Below are 10,343 nucleotides of genomic sequence, written 5' to 3'. Positions count from 1 at the left end.
AGCATCACTATGGAAGAAAATACTTTGATTTGGTGAAAAAGGAAAATTGAATCTGAGATTCATTGGGCCGTTTGAGATTATTGAGCGAGTTGGACCAGTGGCTTATTGGATAGAATTGTCGTCTGAGCTAGAAAAGATTCATAATGTGTTTCATGTATCGATGATTCGACGATATAGATCTGATCCTTCGCATGTTATCTCCCTAATCGAAATTGAGATTCAGTCAAATTTGCCATACAGTGAAGAACCGATCCAAATTCTAGCTCGTGAGATCAAAGAATTGAGAGATAAAAGAATAGTACTAGTAAGAGTATTATGGCATCGGCATGGGGTTGAAGAAGTTACGTGGGAACCCGAGGATGCTATAAGAAAGCAATATAAAAACCTATTCGTTGGTAAGATTTTCAGGGACGAAAATCCCTAAGGGGAGAGTTGTAATAGCCCGGTTTTAGCCAAATCAGAACAGTAGTTTCGGAACCACAAATTTGTGGTCATAAAATTATTCTAATATTATTTTCGATGTTTACAGTTTGTTATTATATATGTGTGAAAGTTTCGTTGATCGCGATTTTCATGACAGGTAAGTTTTATATATTTATAATTAATCGTTCTTGAACTAACTATTATCACGATGTAGGCAAGTGTACCTATCGAACAGTAGTATAGTTTTAGCAAGACCGGATTGTCGAACCAAAAGGAACTAAAAGTACTAGTAATGACTGCCTTTTTATTATCTAGCCTAAGAATAAAGGGGTTTTGTTTTAACTAACTAATTATCTAAACTAAGAATTCACGAAAAATAGAATTAGGGAATTACTTTTGGAAAAACGATTGAATTAAGACAATACCTAAGGAAGAATCCACCTAGACTTCACTTGTTATTCTGATTCCGAATCGGACGATTTATTCATTTAACTTGTTCCGTAGAGATCCCTAAGTTATGTTATTATCCCTATTCAAGACTAATAACGTCTAATTCCTAAATTGAATAATTAAGACTTTTCTCTAATTAACACCCTAGGGTTGCATTAACTCGATCTATGGATCCCCTTATTAGGTTTCACCCTAATCTGGCAAAATCTTGTCACCCTATCTCTAGGCGCGCAATTAACTCTGCTTAATTATGACAAATGTACTATTAGACAGGGTCTATTCCTCCTTTGAATAAGAGCTTATCTTGAATCAGTATCCTGGGATATCAAAACAAGAATTAAGAACACATAATTAAGAACAAGTTAAATATTTATCATACAATTCAGAAAATAATAACAAGGTTCGTCTTAGGTTTCATTCCCCTTAGGTATTTAAGGGGTTTAGTTCACCATAAGAAAAACATCTCAGAAGAATAATGAATACAAAACAGAAAGAAAACCCAAAACTCCTGAAGGGAAATTAAGGGGAGATCTTCAGTCTTGATGGTGAATCTGGCTTCTGAGATGTATCAATCGGCTTCCCTTGAGCAGTTCCTTGCCTCCTTTTCTCTGCATCCCCTTTCCTCTTTCTTTCGGGTGTATTTATAGGTTTTAGAATGCCTAAAAACCCTCAACATTAGCCTTTTTCGAGTTGGACTCATCTTGGGCTCAGCAGGGACACGCCCGTGTGTGACTACTTCAGGTCGTGCTTGAACCTGTTAGATTGCAGGGGCGTGTGTTCTACCCGTGTGAGTCATGCTTTGATTCTGCCAAATTGACACGGCCGTGTGGTCTACCCGTGTGATGAGGTCCAGGCCGTGTTGATTTCGTACGTTGGCCCATTTTTTTCTTTTTCGGCCCGTTTCTCGTTCCTTTCGCTCTCCTATGCTCACCTAAGTATAAAACATGAAATTGAAACATTAGGAGCATCGAATTCACCAATTCTAAGGGAAAATCATCCATAAAATGTGTTAAGCATGGGGTAAAAATATGTATAAATTACGGTTTATCAAATACCCCCACACTTAAGCTTTTGCTTGTCCTCAAGCAATATCCTCAACTCATAATCAAAATAAATCCTTCTCAACTTATAATCTCTATCGAAAATATCTCAAAATAATCCACAGGTAATCATACATTGAGAATTCAACTAAAAGAACATTAGAGCTTCAAACATTCCAAGTTGAGTATTTAATCACGTAAAACTTAGGCATCTCCCCTTATCTAAGTGGTTACCTCAATTTGAAATCTCACGGAGTTTAACATCCTCACTAAAGATTCACTCAAATCACTCAAAATGTTTAAGGACAATGAAAGTAGCACTCATCAGTCAATATGAAAAGTTTTTGCCATAAGCTTGCATGAAAATCAAATCTCCACCACTATAAATTGAGATGAGAAATCAATCAAAAGGTCTTTAGAGGGTTGTAACATGGCTTTGGTTAGGGGGTGTGGCACAAGCTGAAAGAAACGGTTAGAATCGAGATTGAATTGAAAAATCACTTAACTAGAAAAAGATTTAATCATCACTTACGTACAACAGAGTTTCTTCTCAGAATATGGAATTTAAATACTTAAGCTCAAAAACAAAAGATTACTACTAATGTGTATACAGTTTTTTTAAGAAAAAGTTAAATAACATAGACTAACTATTAAGAAAAAGACATATCTGAGCAACTATTTCAATTCAAATCTCAAAAAAAATAGGGATCAAATTTAATTTAGGGGATTTCAACAATAATGGGTTAAGGGTTAATATTAAGGGTAATACAAGAAATGGCTTGTTAGCTCAACGGGGTTTACTAAGGGTTAATCGTGGAAGTAGGCTTTTCATGACATGAGTGGGTTAATCCTAAGTGCCTTAATCATTTTGACATATCAAATCAAATGGTGTGGTCTTGACATGCATAATCAAGCAAGTTCTAGAATAACAGTTCAATACTGACACACTCAAAGCAATAATAAAAGTGAGCATGAAAGAATTAATAGATGCTCAAAAGGCTTTAAAAATCTCACAATAATTATGGCTTTTTGATGTTTAAACTTGTGAATTCTAATTTAAGATAATACCTAGACTTGGCGAAACAACCTAAAATTTTTAAATTCATAAAAATCAACTTATCATGCTTGATTCCCTAATGTCTTAAAGTTTAAACAATCAATGCATAAATGTCTATGTTTTAATTCAAGATATATCAATCAAAATCATAAATCAATCAAAATTTATCCTAAATATGATATGAGAGCTTTTCAAGAGAACAAGGCAGTCATTCAGAGATTTTTCTGATAATGAAATGAATACCCCCCACACTTAAGATGTACATTATCCTCAATGTACAAAGATAGATATTTTGACAAATGTAAGTGTAAGTTCATAAGATAGGGAGAAGAGTGAAACTTCCTGACTGATGAATGAATTTCCTTGAACTGGAGTTTCAGAGAATAATCGGCGTGAGGGTGGAGAAGTATACTCCGACGGTGGTAGAGGTTCATTAGTCCCTAAGTCCTGCGCCAAAAGAATATTATATCTGAAGTTGGTTATAGTCGTGGTCGAGCAGGACATGGCAGTCGTGGAGAACCGTTCCCAGTGGAGTTTCGAGTCCTTGAGTAATAGTGAGCTTCGGAGCTTTTTATAATTGTGATAGCATCGGGAACTCTTTTAGAAAATATATAAGGAAGAATGATTACTCGGTAGGAAATAACAGGAATTCAAAATTGTTAAATAAAAATTATAAATCCTAATAAAAATAAGATGAAAGAAAAATAAAAAGTAGTCTTAAAATAAAATAAAAGTAAAAACATAAAATAATAAATGAAAGTTTTTAAACATCTTGATCGCTAGATGGTTTGCGAGGTGGGGGTGGCGATGAGATGTGGAGGTGCTGACAGATCTGCTGTAGAGTAGCATCAATGTTGTCAAATCGTTGAAAACACTGATTCAAGAATTGAGTGAGGCGCACAGAAATGTCAGCATATGAAGCCACCGCATGAACTGGACGAGAGGGTGGTGGTGGCTGAGACGATGGGTCCTCGTGCTATGGGGGGACATCATCAGTAATGTCCTCGGGGGCCTCCTCCTCGGTAGATTTGACGAGATGATATTAAGGAGGGTAGGTTCCTCGGTGCTTTTCGATCATCCTCATGCTTAGCATGCTCGAGATGCCTTGTGGAGACATCCAGTGAAAGAGGGTCAAGGATGATCCCTAGGCCGCAGTGTTGAGGAGCCCGAAGTGTCGAACCAACTGAGTAACATAGGGGCCAATGGAGATGACCCCCTTCCTATGCCGCTCCGTTTGGTGTTGAATGGCGAGGGTAATGAAATAGGCAAGGTCGATGACGTGCCCGTGTGACATACACCATAGAAAGTAGGCATCGTGAGTGTTGACGATGCCAGTGCTGTCTTGCCTTCTTGTTAATGTGTGAGCCAAAATGGCATGTAGGTACCTCAGAGATAGAGGGAGAGTCGATGCCTTGGAGTGGCTAGGATTATAGGTAGCTGAACCTGGTACTAGTGCGTCCCAGCACCGTGAAGGAGAATGATGGATATGGCGGTTGAGAGTATCTAAGTCATTCTCCTCCTTGAACTCATTCGTATATAAGCCCAGTGCAGTACCGAATTCTAGGATGCTAAACTGGCGGACTAATCTGCCTAGGGGAAATTGCACCATGCCGTGATCATCATAGTTCGTCATTACAGTCTGAAGATGAAACGTTGAGCATAGTTCCATCGTGAGCTAGGGATATGTTGGCTCGATGATCCCAAAGAAAATGTAACGCCCCGTACCTGAGACCGTCGCCGGAGTCGAACACGAGGTGTTAACAGACTTAATTCATTACTTAAACAGCTCAAACAATTTATTTTTAAAATTTCCAGTCAAGCTAGCAATCTGCGTCACAGTCTCTTAAAAATTCATATCTCGAGTTCTAAAACTCGAAATCTAGTTCTGTAAAATTTTCCAAAAACTAGACTCATATATATATTTACTAATTTTTTTCTAGAATTTTTGGCCAAGCAAATTAGTTGATTTTATTAGTTAAAGTCTCCCCTTATTCAGGGTTCGACTGCTCTGACCTCTGTATATTACGAATCGGATATCTTTCTATATAGAATTTCAATGACTATGAAGTTTGTTTCTCTTAGAATTAGACTCAATAATTAATCTGTACATATAAATAATGACTTCTAATTATTTTTTTACAATTTATTATGAATTTTTAAGATCAGAACAGGGGATCCAGAAATCACTCTGGCCCTGTTTCATAAAAATTCAAATATCTCATAAAATATAATTTATATACCTGTTTTGTTCAATCCATATGAAAATAGACTAATTAAGCTTAAATTTCATAACTTACTCATCATTTAATTCCATTTCTACTATTTTTAGTGATTTTTCAAATTTACATCACTGCTGTCAGATTCTATTTTATGGCAAATTTCACTTTACTAAGGATTTTCATGGACTAAATAGCATTTTAAACATACATAACATCAAATATGACTTAGATTGGCCATTCCAATGGCTAATCATTTACAAACCCTTTTCTTACCAAACCATAGCCATATCATAAGATCAATTACACAAAATGAGTGTTTTGCCATACATGCCACATTCAAAATACACAAGCCATTTTACCAATTTAAGACTTCGGATAGTATAAACGAGTCTTCGACCTATCCCGATTCTCAAGCCGGCTTGTCAAAACTACAATGAAAGAAAATGAGGGAGTAAGCACAAATGCTTAGTAAGTTCACATGCAAATAGTAGGTAACATAATCACACAATCTCACATAAAACATCATTTGCATAAACAACACCAAGACATTCATGTTTCATTTACATTTAATATCTTCCTACGATTTCATCATACCAAGTTTTCAACCCGAGGGTTTAAGCACATACCTGTCAAATTTTCTCATTTACCACACTTACCAACATGTCACCTTCGTTTTAGGCCTTCTTCTTATTCACTTAAGATTCACCCGTTGAACACATCGGAATATAATTCGAATACGCGGATCTCATGAACATAAGAGCCATACCCGCAGCTAGACAAACTCAATAGCCTGCGGAACTTATGTAGCCAAGATACCATGTAACCCACCCATAAGTGAACTCGGACTCAACTCAACAAGCTCGGATGCCTAGTTACATCTCACGAACTCAGACTCAACTCAACGAGTTCGAAACTCAACCATCCTAGTGACATGTCACTTGTATTCTAATCTATTCCCAAGGTTCAAACGGGCATTTTACTCGATCACACATCTTTCCTGTCTTCCACGGAATATCAAAATCGATACTTCGGTGATAGTTCATACTCATCAAGTAATTCACATAATTACATATTATTCAAGAATAACCACAAAGCATAATATTTCATGATAATAATCAGCATCATATCATATAAACAACATTAAATTGCTTAAAATGACAATTATGTTACTACATTTACACATGAACTTACCTCGGTATAAAATTATTAGCAATCGAGCCTATTCTTCGTAAACTTTGTTTTTCCCTCGATCGCGACTTGAATGTCGTTTCTCTTGATCTATAATGCCAAATTAATCTTATTTAATACATACATTCATCAAAACAGCATTTAATACGAACTTTGGAAAAATTACATTTTTGCCCCTAAACTTTTGCATAATTACACTTTTGCCCCTAGGCTCGGGAATTAAACTTCATCCCTTACTCTTATGTTTTATGATATGCTGATCATTTTTCCCTTCTATGGCAACATCAAATTCACACTCTAACATGTACTTATGACTATTAGGTATTTTTACCGATTAAGCCCTTTTACTCGTTTTCGCTTAAAACTGAGTAGTACAAGTTGTCTAACATAATTTAAAACCTCATATTCTATCATAAAACACCAAAATACACAAATTTCACCTATGGGTATTTTTCCAAATATGAACCCTAGGTTGAATTATTGCTAGCATAAGCTTAATCGAGCTACCAGGATTCCAAAAACGTAAAGAACATTAAAAACGGGGCTTGGAATCACTTACTATGGAGCTTGAAAGCTTGAAACAAACCCTAACTGTGGAGAACCCTTGAAATTTCGGCCTAATGAAGAAGATGAACAAAAATTGGCTTTTAATTTTGTTTTTAATTCATTTTAATAACTAAATGACCAAAATGCCCTTACTACTAAACTTTCAAAAATTCCATCCATGTCCAATTTTTGTCCATAGACTTAGAAATTGGTCAAATTTCTATTTAAGACCTCCTCATTAATATTCCAAAACAATTTCATACTAAAAACTCCTAGAATGCAAGTTTTGCAAATTATTCGATTTAGTCCCTAATTTCAATTTAAGCACTTTAGGCATAGGATTTCATCACGAAATTTTCACACAATCACACAATCATATCATAAACATCAAAATAATTATAAAATAATTATTTCTATCTTGGATTTTTGGTCACGAAACCACTATTCCGATTAGGCCCTAATTCGGGCTATTACAGAAAATCTTCCAATGATCGGTCGTTAGGAGGGCCCGAATTGCATTAGCCAACTGAACTTGTTCTACTGCAGCCTAGTCGATGCAGTGGCCCGCAATTAGAGGTCGGGACTGGAGTATTTGGAAAAGTTCTTCATGGGGCCCGATGGGGAATTGCAGGAAAGGGTGGCGAATTTCCACGGTAGGACCCGAGGAAGATAACGCTCACTTCCTTCTCTTTGAAACAGGGAAAGTAGTTTTCATTCCTCGTGAAGATGACATGGTAACCACTAAGGGAGAGAGATTGAGCGTCAAAAATGGAGTGGGAAGCGGCGCACACGCGTGGTAGGGAAGGCTTGTGGACTTGCAGCGGCTAGGGTTAGGATTTTGGGGTGAAGAAGATAATGAATAGTGTAGCCTATTTATAGATTTTGGGGCACACAGCCAGGTAACACAGCCGTGTTCCTCAATTTCAGTCCGTGTGATTCGCGAATTTTGAATTTGGGTGCGTTTGACAATTTTCCCACACCCGTGTTCCTTAAGCGTGTTCATGCGCACAGGTGTTGCACGGTCGTGGCTGGCATTGTTCACTTCTGCCATGCCCGTGTATGTAGTCCCACACCCATGGTAATTTAATAGGTTCGACCACAGTTGCTTGGCACGGGTGTGTCGCACGCCCGTGTTAATTTGACAGGTTTGGTCACGGTTTTAATGTACGGGCGTGTCGCACGCCCGTGTTGTTTTGGCAGGTTCACCCACGGCCATGCCGCACGGCCGTGGTGATTTATTGTAGCCCGTGCTAGGAAAAATCTTTGCCCTGTTTCTACACAACCTAAGGCACGCCCGTGGGATAGGCCGTGTCTGTGGGGGAAACCTGTATTTAAGAGCTCTATTAGTAAGTTAGGTGTTAAACACTAAAATTTAAAGAAGTTAATACAGTTAGTGCTTGGGTTGTCTCCCGAGAAGCGCTTATTTATAGTCTAAGCTCGACTTACCTCTCCATTGAATGGTCATAGTGGTTCAAGGAGTTTATACTCCTCATTCCTGCTATCATTCTCATCAAAATAAGGTTTTAGACGGGTGTTGTTTACCTTAAAAGTGCCAAACTTGGGATGACTTACCTCTACTGTACCAAATGGGAAAATGCTAAGTACTGTAAGAGGGATTTCTTCATTCGGTTTGGTAGTAACAATATGAGGATCTGCGGCATCTAATAATATTTTATCTCGAACCTTAAGTTAATTTGGGAAGGTATTGAGCTCGTTCTGGCGTAGTTTTGTTTATCTTGTGTTCTCAGTTTATGAGTCTGCCATTCATCTAGCTCCTTGATTTGTAGCCTTCGATCTTCATGAATACCCCGACTGCTGCATCAATCATTTGCCTTGTCGAGGGGTTCACACCATTGTAGAATGTTTTAACTTGCAACCATAGAGGTAGTCCATGGTGAGGACACCTTTGCAGTAGGTCCTTGTATCTCTCCCATGCATCGTAAAGAATTTCTAAGTCCATCTGCACAAACGAAGAGATATCATTACGTAATTTGGCTGTTTTAGCCAGCGGAAAATATTTTAATAGAAATTTTTCGGTCATTTGTTCCCAAGTAGTAATTGACCCTCGTGGTAACGAGTTCAACCACTATTTAGCTTTGTTCTTCAATGAAAAAGGGAATAGCTAAAGACGAATGGCATCGTCAGAAATGCCATTAATTTTAAATGTATTGCAGAATTCTAGGAAATTTTCCAAGTGAGTGTTTGGATCATCTTCCTGCAAACCATCAAACTGAACAAATTGTTGTATCATTTGAATAGTGTTAGGTTTTAGTTCAAAATTATTTGTAGCAATAGCAGGCCTAACTATACTTGACTCAGTTCCTGTTAAAGTAGGTTTAGCATAATCATACATAGTACGAGGAGTAGGATTTTGATTTGCTAGTTCAACGGGTATCGCAGGAGGTAGTTGATTGTCTTTGTTTTCAGCCATCTCCTCAGTTAGGGTTTGAATATCGTCCTCTTGCTCGTTCTCTGTGTATCTTAACCTTTGCCTTATTTCCCTTTGGTTTCTGCGAGCTGTGAGATCGATTTCGTCGTCAAAAAGTAGTGGTCCTGACGGGTTTCTTCTAGTCATAAACTATAAAAACCTACCAAGATAAAGAAAAATTAAATTAATAAATAAAAATAAAAATAAAATAGAATTAACTTGCGAGAAAAATAAATGGCTAAAGTAATAAAAAATGAGTGTTCCTAATATCTTAGTTCCCCGGCAAAGACCCCAAAAACTTGATCGCAATTTTCGTGATAGGTAAGTTTTATATATTATAATTAATCATTCTTGAAACTAACTATTATCACGATATAGGCAAGTGTACCTATCGAACAGTAGTATAGTTTTAGCAAGACCGGATTGTCGAACCCAAAGGAACTAAAAGTACTAGTAATGACTGTCTTTTTATTATCTAGCCTAAGAATAAGGGGGTTTTGTTTTAACTAACTAATTATCTAAACTAAGAATTCACGGAAAATAGAATTAGGGAATTACTTTTGGAAAAACGATTGAATTAAGACAATACCTAAGGAAGAATCCACCTAGACTTCACTTGTTATTCTGACTCCGAATCGGACTATTTATTCATTTAACTTGTTCCGTAGAGATCCCTGAGTTATGTTATTACCCCTATTCAAGACTAATAATGTCTAATCCCTAGATTGAATAATTTAGAATTTTCTCTAATTAACACCCTAGGGTTGCATTAACTCGATCTATAGATCCCCTTATTAGGTTTCACCCTAATCTGGCAAAATCTTGTCACCCTATCTCTAGGCGCGCAATCAACTCTGCTTAATTATGACAAATGTACTCTTAGACAGGGTCTATTCCTCCTCTGAATAAGAGCTTATCTTGAATCAGTATCCTGGGATATCAAAACAAGAATGAAGAACACATAATTAAGAACAAGTTAAATATTTATCATA

General features: G+C 37.0%; 1 non-coding gene across 1 annotated transcript; it reads left to right on the top strand.

The window, feature by feature from the left end:
* The first annotated feature begins 8,809 nt into the window (after window positions 1–8,809).
* Window positions 8,810–8,915, top strand: LOC121206845 (small nucleolar RNA R71). The gene has a single exon (XR_005902017.1). It is a non-coding gene; the product is annotated as a small nucleolar RNA R71 (small nucleolar RNA).
* The last annotated feature ends 1,428 nt before the right edge of the window (window positions 8,916–10,343 follow it).

This window comes from Gossypium hirsutum, chromosome A09 (assembly GCF_007990345.1).
Source record: "Gossypium hirsutum isolate 1008001.06 chromosome A09, Gossypium_hirsutum_v2.1, whole genome shotgun sequence".
Classification (NCBI taxonomy): Eukaryota; Viridiplantae; Streptophyta; class Magnoliopsida; order Malvales; family Malvaceae; genus Gossypium; species Gossypium hirsutum.
The sequence above is the reverse complement of the archived record's forward strand: the minus strand, read 5'-3'. Positions and strand labels throughout refer to the sequence as shown.